Here is a 15,888-nt window from a genome sequence, read left to right as displayed (position 1 = left end):
CTGACTTCCGTGGGCGTGCCCTCGCCCTCGCCTGACTGGAGGGCATGTGGAGGGGGCGGAGGTTGGAGTTTTCCAGGTAGCTCTGAGGCTTAGCCACCACCATACACCCGGGTCCGGAGCACCAATCAATGCTTAGTGCACAGCACATTTTTCACTGTGTTGTTAGAGTATACATTTGCTTATATTTTGCACAATTTTAATTTAACCATATTGATCAAACTGAACACTCAATAAGACCCTAGGCACCTGAGGCTTATTAAAATGAGTCGACATGAAGCAAGTAAGCAAAGAAGTAATGGAAACTGTTTGGAGATTTAAATACAGTGGAGCCCACTTAAATAAATACCTGTTAATGAAATAAATCTATTAAATGAATTTATTTTCTCTGAACCAAATCAAAACACATAGAGTAATGCTCAAGGGAACCTTTAAATGAATACTGCTTAAATGAATAAGCATCTTAAATGGACCTGCTTCTCTTGAAAAGCAAACAGTATTTTCATGTTCTCTAGGGTTAATTAAAGCAAGAAAATCCATGTTGACTCTTTTTTTGTTTTTTTGGACATATTGTCACTTTTTGGAATTAAGCACAAAAATTGCTTAAATAACACTATTTAAATAATATAAATATTATTTTTCTCCAGGCTAATTGCCTGTGTGTGTGTCTGTGTGTCGGTCCACCCATCTGTCTCTGTCGAAGGCACTGGGTTCACAGGGGACAGACCCTTGAGACAACTGACTGTATTCCTTTCTCCAGCAACTTATCTATGACAAGCAAAGACAGAAAAATATTTTAAATTTCTAACTGCCTCCCACAATCCTATGGCACAGAGAAATGGACCAGTTACTTTTAACAGATAATTTATTTGCCTCTTTGGAAAGTTCTATTATCTCCCCAGCATGGTTGAAAGGCATGATTAAAAGAATCAACTCCCTTACTCTAATGATGATTTGTACTAAGAGGCTTATTGGCACATTCAGGGTGCTTAAAATAATGCTTAAAAAAAAAAAAGATATAAAGACATTTTGTGGTAAAAACACATAGCATGTCATCTACCCTATTAACAATTTTTTTTGTTGTTGTACAATACAGGATTATTTGCTATGTGTATATTGTTGTACTCACAAATGCTTTCTAACATAAAGTTTATATAGGACCACATTTTTAACTGATCAGGTCTCTCTTTTCTCAAAGGGGTTGACCTACAATGGTATATTATTACATATATTACATAATATTATAATAAAAGAAAAAGTACAGCACACAATGAAGCCCTAAAGTAATAATACTTTTTAAAGTGGGCACACAACCCACAGTGATGTGTTTCAGGCCCCCTTTATCTAGTATTGCCTTTAGAGGGCCTTGTTTATTCATTTTTTTCTCCTGGCCTAATAAAAGATATTAGCTCTTTTCCCTAAGCAAAAAAACACGCCTATCATGAATCAGGCAACTAGTGGGAGACTGCTGGCCAGGTTTCACCCCACTAAAATTCTAATCTATACTTTGTCTTTTAGAATTAAGGAGAAAATGCATATCAGCAGAATCTCCTCTCTACTTTATTTCATTTATAAATTACGAGAATGATGCTATTATATATTATTAATTTCTGCTGTTCTCCAACTCTGCTGCAGCAGTGAGCTGCGGATGTTGGAACGGTGTAATTATGTTCTAGTAGGGTAGCCATCCGTTTCCTTTCAAAAATTTACAGGATTCTTAATCACGCTGCTCATTTGGGTGCGCAGCAGCGAGGATGGCGAAACACAAACAGGGCACGTTCGTTTACATAGGAACACCTGCTTAGCATGATAGCAGATGTCAGTCAGTCAGCAGAACACAAAAGGGAAAAATATCAACAAGAGCAAACTCACACCATTTTGACTTGGTGTGGAGAAATCTTTTCAGGAGTGATGGCAGCAGTGGACATTCCTCCAAAAACGCAAACAAGAGTCTCTGAAATTCCCAAGTCTTGTCTGTGGTTAACATGTGGTCACAGAGAAAGGGCATTTGCATTCTTGTTGCATTCTGGTACTGACTCTGACTCTCTTTATTATTTGGGGGAATTACAAAAACTACCCTGCCTCAGGTTCCTGATCAATAAGCACACAAGGGGTTGGACAGTCTACATAAAAACCTAGTTCCTTGAAGGTGTTTGTCATTAGAAGCAAGATAATGGTGCAAGCCACGCTCTCACCCAACCCAGTTCAAATCCGCTGCTGTCACTGTGCAGTTGTGTGGCATCAGGCAAGTTATTTAACCTTGCCATGGTTTCCTGATTTGTAATGTCTGTTGAGAAAATTAAATGAGATAATGCATACAAAGTGCCTGCCACATAGTGAGGATATAATAAATGGTGGCTATATTATTACTATCATCTTCCTTATCATTATTTTATTTTGATCCTTGCAGAACACTTCCTACCCAACATGTTATTTATTAAAAGTCTGGAATGACAACCAACTGAAATCTCTTGCAGAGATCGTCATGAACTGTGATATTTTTGATGTGCGTAGCTCTGCAAGATTATTATAATGATACCTACTACAGTTATTTTATAGTTAGAGAGCCTGTCATCATTTCCACAACATTTTCTTGGATTTATCTCTGAACCATAAAAAGGGTTTTCTGGGCTGTACCCTGACTGAAAAGAGCCTCCATAAAAGCGAAGGGCTTTCTAGAATTTGACACAATAAAATGAGGCTATGGAAAGGAAAAAATTAGAAGCTCGTCACCTTCATGCGCCCAGCCCACCCTGACAACTTTTGCATGTCTTTGAAGGACTTTCAGATGACTTTGGTATTTTCCCTTCTCACCCTTTCCCCAAAATGGTTAAAATTCAAAATGGAAAACAGTGATCACACATGGGCAATGACTGATTTTCCTAAGGAATTTTAGTATTCGGAATGTGTCTGCTTGTGCAGGCCTGTGCGTTAAAGGCTCCCAGAGTATGCATTGACTTGATACCCAATAATGGCTGCTAAGGAGCCGTTATGTAGTGCCGTGTCAATGATCCGTGCACTGAGGACTCCCTGAGTACGCATTGACACGACAGACCGAAACGGCTCAGAAGAAGCTGTTATGGTCTATCATGCCAATGATGTGCGGATATTGGCAGGGCCTCTGGCCCTTCCATGGAAATGATGGAGTCTCTGAAGGAACCGGTGTGGGCACCATGTGGGCACCAATGGCAAACTCACAGCAGCTCCATTTTCCCTCCTGCTGGGGTTTACCTCAAAAAAGTCAGCTTGGAAAAGTCGTCCAATAACTTCTATGGTCCCATGTGACATCACCAAGACAGAAGCAAGAGTTAAAGATATCCTTGCCATTTAGACTTTCGTTTCTTCCCAGAGAAAGAAACTGATAATTTAATAGCAAAAGAAGGGATAAAAGTTTTTCATAGGTTGTGAAGTGTTTGATTATAAATTTCTCTTTTCTGCTTTATGAATTGCATGTTATACATGGATATGATACAGGGCAGACTTCTTGAGGTGGTGGTGGTGGTGATTTTCTGAGATTGAAACATGTAATCCATGCAAAAAAAAAAAAAAATACCTCTTTTATATGTCCTTAGCAGTTGACTAGGTACTCAGAACTCGGCATATAGGAAATGGTTCAAAAAACCTTGGGAAGAGAAGTGCAAGTTCAAGAATAAAGTTTGGATTCACACATGCTTTACCAACTTAAGGCAGTAATTAATTCACTTATGGTATTTACATGCCCCTCTTCAGATACTTATGGAGAACATGGGAATTTTAAATTCACAATTCAGTGCAAAATTTAAAATGATCTTCATTAGAATTTGAAGCTATACTCTAAACTGCTTTATATACTACCAAGAGGGAGCCTCATTATGTAGTACTATATTTGGATTACCTTCTTTACATTTTGTAGCTGTAGATCTGAATGTATTTCTGGTATGCTTAAGCAGAATCAAACCAAGTGTTTTAATCTGTTCTATTAACTAACCAGTCCCCATAGTTGCATGATGAACATATAAAGTCAAGAGACCTTAGCGCATCTTTTTTCTACTGTCTTCAAAGGCTCAAGAAGAAGAGAGATCTGAGATAGTCAAGTACAACATGGTGGCAAAGTCTTGCAGAAAAAACAAAGTCGTTCACTCAAAAGGATGGTGGAAACAAAGAAACAGTCAGATTAGGCAGAAAATAGTTAGAAGGACTGTAATTCCAAGTACAGAAGGTACTTTTACATGCTCATTTCCTTGAGTCGAAAACAGTCCAACTCTCATAATGATATTTGGAATCAGGGTAAGAGATCCACCATTCACATGTATTAAATGTTGACTGACTTAATAACTGGCAGAAGGAGCAAGAGGGGAAACTCACTCAATGCCAACCCAAAGCAGACACTCAAGAAACACTGAAGAGTGGAGGGAGAAGACAGAACATCAGATACTTATTATATAATATATTTGATACTTTTACCTATTACCAATAATCCTTTACAACAACTCTGTGACATAAGTATTATGAGAAATGGAGACATGGTCAGGTTGAGCAACTTGCTGGCTGAATGGCTGGTATGAAGTAGAAACCAATTTGAGCCCAGATGTTCAAAGCCTAGGCTCTCTTGAGCACCCAAACTGCCTCTCTGTCTGCCTCCTTGACTCACTTGTAAAGGTGTCATTTTGAAAGGTGAAAGCCAGTTGATTCAAATACAAGCTACAAGAAACAAATCTCAAGCATTCAAAATGGCGTAGCTGTCACTAAGTAAAGTTCAAGACATTGTTAATTGGGTGGTAGGGAGTTTAACATAAGCTACCAAAAGCTTCTTTCTAGATATTATAATATATACTAAATGTTTAATGTACATGCCGTATTCATTTTCAGAATATGGTTGAGTAGAATGGATTCATCTTCGTATTAAGTACAGCCTCACTTTAACAAAATGATTTTTGTGTTCCATGCGCTGAGCTAGTCACTGGTGACAGAGAGATGGACAAGATTGTCCTCAAGGCATTTACACATTTGTGAGGAGACAAACAGAATCAGATATTGTAGGTGCTATGATAAAGGTCAGCTCAGAATATATTTTTTGAGGAGTGTTTTTTAAAGAAGGCATTGTTCCTATAAAGAGAAAGTACCATGCCTATTTCCTGGAAAGGCAAAGGTGTAAGGCCATGCCAACCACTGTGACTATCTCTTTTTTTATTGTTGTTTTTTAACACTCCCTAAAGAATTGAAGAGGAATGAACACCTCAGCTTAAGGTTACTATTTCTTCTTTTCAAGAATGTTTCAGCATGACCCAGAAACTGAAGTACCTCTATCACAGAATTCCTGGCAGCCTGATTAGTCACGCCTTGAAATAGTCATAAGCAGAATGTATTGAGTATCTTCTAGGCTTCAGCTACTGCCCTTCAAATTTTGTTCAAGACTCCAATGATGCTATAAATTAAACTTTTGTTATTATTTGGCTGTACTGTGTGGCATGCAGGATCTTAGTTCCTCAACCAGGGAGCGAGCCTGTGCCTCCTGCAGTAGAAGCATGGAGTCTTAAGCACTAAACCAACAGGGAAGTCCTAAAATAAATATTGGACCCCATTTTATGCATTATAAACTGAAACTCAGAGGGGTTAAGAAATACTCAGGACCACACGAAAGAATCAGAATTTGGACACAGATCTGTTTGTGTCTGAATGCTCCATTCTTTTCAGAGTATTGAAATCCTCATTCCCTGAGGAGAGAGGAGAGCTGGACTCCATTCCATATAAGTGAGTGGATCTAGGGGTGTCCTTTGAAGGCTGGGGAGCGGAGATGTGAGCATGAAATAGCAGAGCAGTTCTCCTTTGAGGGAGGAGCCGGCAGTGCATGTTAGGGATGTGAAGGCAAGTGTTGCTTCACTTGCATGTGGACCAGTTAATAGACTAAATTTCATCCTCAGTTGGATAAGCTCTTTGGGATCTTAAAGAGGTATCTTGAATTCACATCCCATGCACATCTTTCATGGGTGTTGTCCAAATCCTATTATCTGGGAACTTAATTTAAAACAGTTTGGTCTTTTTGAAAATTGTCAAAAACTCTAATAAAACAGGAATATTTCAAACTTGCATAGACCAAATTCTGTGGGACATCCAAAGTTTAGCTCTTAAATTATGTCCTTAGAACCATGAAGAGGTAAAAATCTAGGCTGCATTGAAAAGCACAATGCAGAGAGGAATTCTAATACTTCCTCGACTATATTCAATCATTGTGAGAGTCACTATTCTACTTATTACCTATATCTATTATTAGACTTCATTGGAGAAGGAAATGGCACCCCACTCCAGTGTTCTTGCCTGGAGAATTCCAGGGATGGGGGAGCCTGGTGGGCTGCCGACTCTGGGGTCGCACAGAGTCGGACACGACTGAAGCGACTCAGCAACAGCAGCAGCAGCAGCAGCATTATTAGACTTTAATTGTAATAATTAATCAGATATTTTCACTTTGGGTTTTCATTTCTCAATTGTTTCAAGGTGTCTTAAGAGGTGACTCGTGCTTAAATAACTAGTTATCAGCAAAGGATAAAACTGAGAAAATGCTGAAGTATTGGTTTTTTTCTTTTTTGACAACTTACATTAATTTCTGGAAAGGTAGAAATCTCTAAGTTCGTGTCCTTAAATTCTAATCCCTTTAAGGAAGGTAGACAATGTGGGAATACACAGCTGCCATTTTTTTTTTTTTTTAAAGAGGCTACTGTTCCTTTAATGCCCAGCTGGTTCTGAGATGTAATAAAATTGACATATTGATTCCTTTGAATTTACAAATGCCTGTTTCATAAACTCCATCTCCAAAGCCTAGGCATCTTTAGAGTACTGTCATTTTTTTTCTCCAAATGGATCAATTATGTGCCCACGTAATCCTGTTACCTGTGAAATCCATGCATACTTCTCCCATTTGCTGCAGTTCCCAGGCGGACAAACTTGCATTATGTACGCATAAACAAACAGCGCATTTTCCTGATATTAGAGATTGTTTTCAAAGTGAAAGGCAATCTCTTGGGTCCTTTAACTCCAAAAAAAAAAAAAAAGAGAGAGAGAGAGAGAGAGAAAGAAAGAAAAGAAAAAGGAAGACTGGGTGCTTGTTTCTTCAAGCAACCTCAGTATAATATATATATTTATACACACGTGAACATGTGCGTAATCTGTATTTACGTATACATACGTTTATATTAACTACTTATAATTTCTAAAAATCCATTTAAATCGTATGGTTTCGCTATGTTCAATCTTTTCACTGATCTAAGGAAGTAAATTTTTCGATTTAATTAAACTGGTTCATGAGGGTTTATCACATTTTTTTTTTTTTTGCTGTCTTTTCTCCTTTGCTGATAATTAGTTATTTAAGGGCAAGTCATCCCCAAGACACCTTGAAACAATCAAGAAATGAAAACCCAAAGTGAATTAGGTTATAAAGTTTGCAGTCATTTTATAGTAAGAAAAGTCTTCAGCATCTTTCACTGTGGCGCTTGACACTCAATGGCTCTGAGTTTTCCTTAAACACACACAGAGCTCTTTATTGCAACAACCGTTGAAAACAAAGATTCTGCTTCTAGTACATTAGGAGAGAAACGCCTCAGTGAACTAGGTCTTTCCCAGGTTTTAAATCTGTAACAGCAAATTGTCTTCCTCTACCATCTCACTTCCATGTTCATGCGTGGACACACTCACCAGTGCAAAATGCAGAAAGAAGGCTTATGTGCCAATATACATACAGCTCTATCTATAGAATCCCCTGCAAATAACCATCAAGCAAACATGCTTTTGTCTATGTATCAACTCTCTGTGTGAGCAAAGTACTGTGCATGTTCTGCACAGAGATATGAATTTTCGCTTCCTTCTTTCAGCCTGTGCTGTATTTGATTTTCCTCACTTCACTGGGCACCCAGCAGTCCAGCGACACTGCACTTACACTCTACAATTTGTTTCTAAGAGATTCCCCAAATCACAAAACATCTTCTCTGCTGTCCAATGTGCTCCCCATATGCAGAAAAGATGCTCTGAAAAATCGGGTTGTGCTAGGAGCCCCGTGGCCTGGCCCACCGCTGCCATTGTGCAGGAGTGGTTTTAAAGATAAATGGCTGCATGTTAACCAGATTTGACATGCTGTACAAAGGCAGCCACCTTTGGTACCACGACACAGGCAAACAGAAAACACAACAAGCAAGCCTGGCAAAGATGTCCGGCATGAATAAAAGCACAACAATTTGTCACATAGTTGTTACAAAATGTTAGCAGCTTTAGGGCCTGCCATGGGATGGCAGAGATAAGGCAGTGTGGAGAATCTGGAAGTTGAAGGATTTGTGAGTCTTAGGCAATGAAGAGTTAACTTAGAAAAGGGGGAAAAGAGTCATCGCAAATGGATTATTTTCATTTGCTTCCTCGTAAGGCCTTAATGTCATGAATTAAATCAGCAAGGCCAGTGTTCTGGGGTTTACTAAACTCCACTGTTTTGAAGGGCTGTCTGTTAACCATCTCTTTCCAAACTCTCAAAGATGCAACACACTCTAGGATCTTGAGCATCAAGAATCATTTTTCATTTCATTTTTTTTTTCAAGCTGGCCTAGTGATGAATGAAAGGGAGAATTTTGAGGATGAAAAAAATCCACATACTCAACTTAGTCTCACTATTCACCTAGAGCAAAGTAAGTCAAAGTGTCTCACTTTAACTCTTTTTCAAGTGCTAGGTTTCTTTTTCCAAATGTTTTTCCAGAATTACTTGTAATTCTGGAAATTCTACAATTCCAGTAACATTTAACCATAAACTTTCTTCCTGACTCCAGACTCATGCCCTTTCTAAGCCTTCACTTCCTCATCAGTAAAAAATGTACTGAAATAATAGCATCTCTTTGATAGAATGGTTGTCAGGGCAACGTCAGATGACATAGGCAAAATTCTCAGCACCAGTCTCAGCACATTATAAGTACTCAATAAATGTTAGATAATATTAGCTTTCCTACAGTCACCAGAGACATTTCACTGAAATACAAATATGATTATGTCATTCTTCTTTAAAAAGCGTTTCACGAGCTCACCATCACCTATTTATTGGATAAGAGCCAGAAATGTGTGACAGGAGGTGCTTCTGATCACAAACCACCTTTGCGGATTCAATTCAAGCTTATCCTCTTGCACTGGGGCTCTGTTCCAGACATGCTGTTTGCCTGACAGTACCTCAGTAGGTCTCCCTTTCCCTCCAAGGCCTGTACAGGCCCTCTTCTCAGCCCAGAATACCCTTCTCCAAATCCACTGGTGAAACCTGAGCCATGTGACCATCCTCCCTTCAAAAAGCTGCCTCCCCCAGGAAGTCTGCCCTAACTACCTGCTCCCAGATCTAGTTAAGCCATTGTCTGCGCTCTCTACTCACTGGATATAAAGTTCTTCATGGCATTCACCACATATTCCTCATTTCTGGAAGCCCCTCTTTCTCACTAGGCAGTGAGCTCTTCAGGGGTTCAGACTCTATCATTCATTTTTTGATTTGCAGCTTCAAGTTCAGTGCTTATACATAGGATATGCTCAGTCAATGCAGGACGAATAAATGCTACCATTTTCTACTGAAATACCAGAAACCTAAAAAGTAACTGGTAGAATGTGTGTGTGTGCGCTCACTCAGTCGTGTCCGACTCTTTGCAACCCCATGGACTGTAGTCCCCCAGGCTCCTCTGTCTATGGGATTTTCCAGGCAAGAATACTGGAGTGGGTTGCCATTTCCTTCTCTAGGGGATCACCCCAACCCAGGGGTCAAACCCACTTCTCTTGCATCTCTTGCATTGGCAGGTGGATTCTTTATCACTTCACCACCTGGTAAGTCCTACCAGGTAACATACATGTCAATTATTTTTGGAACAAGAAAAAGTTTTTTCTTATAATTCAAATCTCAGATCACCCTTAGGAATAAAGGCAGAAAGGAACCCTGAGTGGAAAAAGAAAATATGCGTTTTTCTTCTATGAGCCTGACATCGGATTTGAAGAGGTACTGCTTCCAGCAATGGCAGAATGAAGCAAGGAAGCACATGTGACAAACTCTGCAAAAAAAGAGAGAACTTAAAAAACAAATTTCTGGCCAATCTAGTGCTGGCATAGCCACATAGTTCAGACCTTTTTGATGACTCTAAGAGAATGGAAAAGATACTTGGGAGATGAGCTTGTATAAAATATATTGTCATTGTCTATGGCCTGATGTAACACAGGTGACAATTCCCATGTAAAGAACTCCACATTGCCCTGATAGTTTACAGAGGACTACAAACTAAATATAAAGAGGGAAGAAGATTTCTATGGCAGATTTCTTAAGGGGTAGGGTCTGAGGCTCACTTGACATCTGTGATTCTCTAACCTCTGCGACCCCTTGTAAACTCAGAACCAGTACAGCTCAGAGCCTGTCATAGATCCGCCCCCATCCCACCGTCCTCCTGAAACCTGAGCCAAGCCCCATGGGGCTGCAGGTCTCCTGTTCACGGGTCCTGAAGGGAATCCCGGAAGCCACTCTCTGATGAAGTTTGCACGCTTCCTCACTGAAGGTGAACTGACTGCGGGAAGATGAAATCGCCCTAAGTACAGTTAGTGGGGAGCAGGAGCTGGTGAAAGGAGAGGGATCTTGAAGCTAATGGGTGACCTTTCAGTGTCCTCCATTTATAGGTCTCATTTTATTTCTACTTGTAATATTAAATGGGAAACAGATTTAAATACGGGAGACATGACGGCATGCCATTCACTTGGTCTGAACTGCACAGTTCATTTGTATCCTAAAAGTGATGAGGAAGGCGATGGGGGTAGGCCTGGTAACAGGCCTAAAATCAGTGGATGGTAAGAAACCATCAGAGAAACAGACTGTTCATTAGTTTTTGTCTCTCTTCCCCAAAATATCAGGATTATCCAAAGAATATCTTCAGAGTGAAATCATTGATTTCTGCCTCAAAAAGCAAAGAACCAGGCAAAATATTTTACATGACAGAATCTGATTGTCACATTGACTTGTAACAGTTAACTAAGCATATTCTTAGGATAAGCTTTATATGGAGAGATCATTTTGCTGAGTGCCAAATACAGGAAGGGAATGCTAAAAAAGTCCTGAGAAGTGTCTTTAAGAAGCCATACATGTAAACGCCAAATTCTTTTCGATTAATGATTAAAATATCTTAAATTCATATCATTCAGCTGAGAGGATAAGCACATGAGGGTTGTGTCTTCCATTAACAGGAGATTTTTAAAGCTTAGGGGTTCTCATTCTAATAACAAAAATATAGTGTAAATACAAATAATTTTTAAAACAGCATCTAAACTTTAAATTTACTCATATACCAATAGAATGTGCCAGTAGAATGCATGAAATATACTAAGTTGATGGTATGTTTTGTTAGAAAATTGCATCTTGTTTGTTAAAAGGAGAGATGTTATTAATAGGCAGAGTTAATTTCTGGGAAAAAAATTTTCGAGTCATAACTTTATGAACTTGTTTTGGAGGCTTATCAATAGAATAATAAAGACATAGTTAAAGAGATAAAGAAACTATAGGCTTTATTATAACTCTCTAGTTCTTCCTTAAGTTAAAAAAATAAAACCTCAAGTACTCAATGGATAGGTTATGAGTCTTTATGTCTGTACTACCTGTTCTGTGAAAAAAATCCTTCACAGGGCTCTATCTCACCAATGGCAGTGATGCGCAGCAGACCCAGTCCATGTTAGTCAGAACTTCAGGTAGAGGGTTCGAACCCTTGTAACGATTTTAGACTTGCAATCGGTGTTGTGACGTTTCTTAATCTAGGTCTGAAATATGTGCAGCATTGCTTTTAGAAAGTAAAAAAATGGGCGGATCGTGCCATCTATGGCAGCATTTGTTCAGCATTTGGTACAAACGGGAGGAAAAAAGATACAGAATGCATGGATTGATTTTCAAATTACCTCAATATTTTGAAAACATTTTCACCTGCATGCTGAGAATGCTAAGAATGGCAAGGAAGGCAATGTGCATTTGCACAGCCTCCACTGCATTCATTTATAAATTACCTCATCACTGACTGAAATTAACACTGATTCTTACAGGCAATTTCTCAATTTCCAATGCTAATTACATTTTTTTTACTTTTAAATTCTGTACCACCTGTTTTGGGCAAGACATCTTAGGCAGCGCGACCGCATTTAATCACAATTTTAATTAACCGCCCTGTAGATGTGAAAAAGAAGCAATTATAATGTAGATGAATGATGATTTTTCTGCATTAAATTGTTTTGTTTCCCTGGTATGTTGATTGTAACACAGCACACAAATACAGTAACTGTACAATTTTTTTCTATTGTAATTTAGTAATTGTTTTTGGAAAACCAGTTTGGGAATGAGTGACTTCATCTGTTTACAAATTGATTGATACTGTTCACTCACTGATTGCTGCAGCGTATATTTTGGTATTGCACAGCCTAGCATAAAATATAATTAGAGATGCACAGGCTTTGCAGCACCATTTTGGAATCTGAAAATCAACTGTAACTGAAGTATGTTTTCCTTGAGCATACTAGTATCAGTTGGGGCTGATGAAATGATAATCAAAACAATGGGCTTTCCAATTCCACCACTAGTAGAAACCCTTGGTTTCAATCTGATAGTCTAATATGGTAAGTTTATGAATTACTCTGTACTAGGCCTAGGAGCTGGGGGCTGGCAAGTCTGAAGCTTGCACAACTCACTCAGATCTGTATCAGAAGAAGCATACAAGTGAGGTAAGGAAACAATGATGAAAGAGAAAGAGTCGCTGCTTTGGAAATGGAAGAATTGTTCCCGACACCCAGGCACAATGCACTGGTGTGCTGTAGCTCTAGACTATCTCATCTCTACACTGTGATACAATGAGATCACATTCATGCTCCTGGCTTGCAGATCCTGATCATTAAAGCCCTACCTCACTGCAGATAAATTCAAAGATCTTTTTAATGTGAAGCAGAACCTCCTCACTCAGCTAGGAATGGGCTGGGAGAAAAAGGGAGCCATCAATATCTGTTTATCTGAAACCTGATGCTGACCAATGGGTAGAAGATCTATGCTTCCTGTTTTCACATGAATCAGAAATTCCTTCAGGAGCTCCTTATGCTAACATCACACCTACTCTTGATCTCAGGGCTGAGTTCTCAGGCAGTGCCCTTCATTGGTATCACAGGGCTGGTGTCTCTTTCAAATCATCCAATGAATAGCTCTAAAATGTGCTCACTTGCATGCACCCTGGGCAGGCCATTTCTGCTAGCCTGGAAAAAAGGGGAAAAGGCCATGTAAGCAGTTGTGGGTGTTCAAAGGAAGCTATTTACGAGATCTCTTCATCTTCTACTTTGCTTTTTTTAATACTCCATTCCTTAGAAAATCCTAAACTAGGACAGTTCATTAAAAGGTGAGAAGTCATGTTGGTCCTAGCCATGAGTTTGTTATAAAACATAGCGAGGATTATGGCTTCATTTAGAGCAATTTACAGATAGAATGTTATGAGTTAGCACGACACAGCAGATCGTGTTGAGCTGGGAGTTGGAGCAGGAGGACTATTTGGATTAACTTCTATTTGTCTGTCTCCTTTATAAATAGTTGCACAAAGTTTTCATGGGAAGCACCAAATCAATGCCAGAATTTACTTTGTATATGAAGTAAGAATCTGCCCCATTAGTGTATTTAAAAAGTCTGTTCTTTTGCCAGGTGAAAGATTTGAATGTCTACCCCTTGTGCACACCCAGAGAAATGGACACAAAAATCTCTCATGAAATTAAAATAGGCCAAGGTATCTTATCTGTGTTGCTAGGAGCAGTGTCTTATTCATGTGTCATATTATACAAAACTAGCAATAAAACTGTTTCTTGCTTAGTCACCCCTACCTGTATCATGCTTTTTGGCTGTGAAAATTATTTGGTATAAATGATATTGAGTAAACTACTACCACTGAAGGAAAAAAAGCAATTTATTTTGGTTAGTAAAACTATCACTGCTAAGAAAGCATGCTTAGGGCAGGTGGAAATGTGTACGTGTTTAACTCAAGAGATTCAATTTCAGATTTTTAGTGCAGTCTCGCTGGTTATTAGCAGCAATACTTTCATGCTGCTGAATATTTTTTTCTCATTTGCCAGCTTCCTTACCTTCCTCATAAGACAGAAGATGTTGTTTTATGAATGGAGGTAAAAATAACCTTGAATATCTCAAATTATAATCTTTTTACATAATGAAAAGGGAGTGTTCTGGCAATAAACTTGATTTTTTTTTTTTCTCATGAAGTTCTTCCAGCGATCATGCTTGTTTGGAAGTTTCTAAAAGTGGTAACATCTGTGCTCCTGTTGGGACAAGAAGTCATCCCACAAACCCTTCTGTGAGCGGGTTCGTCTTTAAGAGAAAATAAAATACCTGATTCGGGGCCTTAGTCTTAGCTCCCGTATCTTCACACTCTGACCCACTGGCGTTCCTTTGAGCAGAGAGCTGCTTCCCATGGCTACCTCCTCAATATAAACTTGCTAACTAATCTCTTAGCAAACACTTGAAGCCAACCTGAAGGGAGGAAAAGAGGCAGAGAGGAAACAAAAAAACCCCGGCAGAGATAAAGCTCAAGGCACATTCAACCGGACACGGGACTCTAAATTTAGTACTAAACTTCAGTTTTCTTGCGAAGAGTTAGCTGTTGTCTGTGCAACAGGGACTTTTAGAACAATTATTTTATTTTTAAGACTCAATCCTTAAAAAAAAAAAAAAAAAAAAAAAGGCTCAATCCTAATTCTGCTGCTGTCTCCTAAACAGGGCTCACTTTAACAAAAACTCCCTTCATTTTTTTTTCTTCCTACCAGTAGTCCTGTGCCTACCCTGACAGGTATTTGTAAATGGTTTCTTTTTATAACTGAGTATCTTTTAAATAACGTATCTTTTAAAAAGTCTACCCAGACCCCTGTGTGCACACAAGGTAACTTTTCCTCAGGAATTTATGCGAGGATCCACTGTTGGAAATAAATAATGACTTTCAACCAATGATCAAAGAAAAATAAATCTTTTCCCCTAATAAGACTTTTTAAGACTGGAATCCCATTTTTAAATGGATAACAGCTAAGAGGCTAACTGGCAATCTGTTTATTTCCAAAGCTCTGTTTTAACATTGGCTACACAGAAATTGGAGGAGCAAATGAACCCTGGGATCTTCGAAGTTGAAGCTTTTAAAATAGAGTTGGTATGTAGTATTTGAAAACATATTGTTCGGAATTTAAGTTTTAATATCTAGGAATAAACCGAGCATTAAATCAAGCAAAACTGTGACAAGGCCAATATGCACATGGACGATGCCAGGAAGGCATCTTCAGCTCTTTGTTCACAGCTTAACAAAACTGTGCCGTCACACCACTTTAGTTCAACAGTGCCTGTCGAATGGGCATCAGCAGATCAGCCAATGCCTGTCATACACAGAGCCTGAAGACGCTTTGAAAGCAAGGGCTTATTCGACCCCCAAGTCTAGTTGGAAAGTGGTGAGGATTTTAAATCATCTAGTAAAGACAACAACCTCCCCCCTACGCCTGCCACCACCACCCCATACTCCAAAGTTAGAAGAAATAAGGAAAGATGACCAAAAATACTGGTTTTAAAAAACAGACGTGAAGGAGGAAAAAAAATGCACTCAGGCAAAGGGAGCGTTTTTCATATTTGTTTCCTTTGTCACAGCAATTATAAAAGTTTTGCAATCATAGAATTTTTCTCAAAGTGACGTTCCCAATAGTGAAATAGGAGTTTAATGTCATTGCTATTTTAAGGTTTTGCCATGGTTTTTTGGCCTTTAAACAATTGAATAAATGTTCTTCCGTTATCAGGATAGGAGGGCGTTATGTGACAAAGAGAACTTGCAACCCCGTGTTATTCAAAGGAATATCTCTTCAAGTGTAATTTTTGCTACGTGGCTG

General features: G+C 38.9%; 1 protein-coding gene and 1 long non-coding RNA gene across 6 annotated transcripts in view; both read right to left on the bottom strand.

Moving 5' to 3' along the window:
• Positions 1–15,888, bottom strand: part of ZEB2 (zinc finger E-box binding homeobox 2) — a 136,189-nt gene that overhangs the window by 104,022 nt on the left and 16,279 nt on the right. The window lies entirely within an intron of this gene.
• Positions 1–15,888, bottom strand: part of LOC139176404 (uncharacterized) — a 36,194-nt gene that overhangs the window by 16,454 nt on the left and 3,852 nt on the right. Inside the window, exon 1 of the long non-coding RNA XR_011560835.1 lies at positions 1–15,888. This exon is cut by the window's right edge and continues 3,852 nt beyond it. This is a non-coding gene — a long non-coding RNA (uncharacterized lncRNA).

The sequence above is a fragment of the Bos indicus genome, chromosome 2 (assembly GCF_029378745.1).
Source record: "Bos indicus isolate NIAB-ARS_2022 breed Sahiwal x Tharparkar chromosome 2, NIAB-ARS_B.indTharparkar_mat_pri_1.0, whole genome shotgun sequence".
NCBI classification, from domain to species: Eukaryota; Metazoa; Chordata; class Mammalia; order Artiodactyla; family Bovidae; genus Bos; species Bos indicus.
The sequence above is the reverse complement of the archived record's forward strand: the minus strand, read 5'-3'. Positions and strand labels throughout refer to the sequence as shown.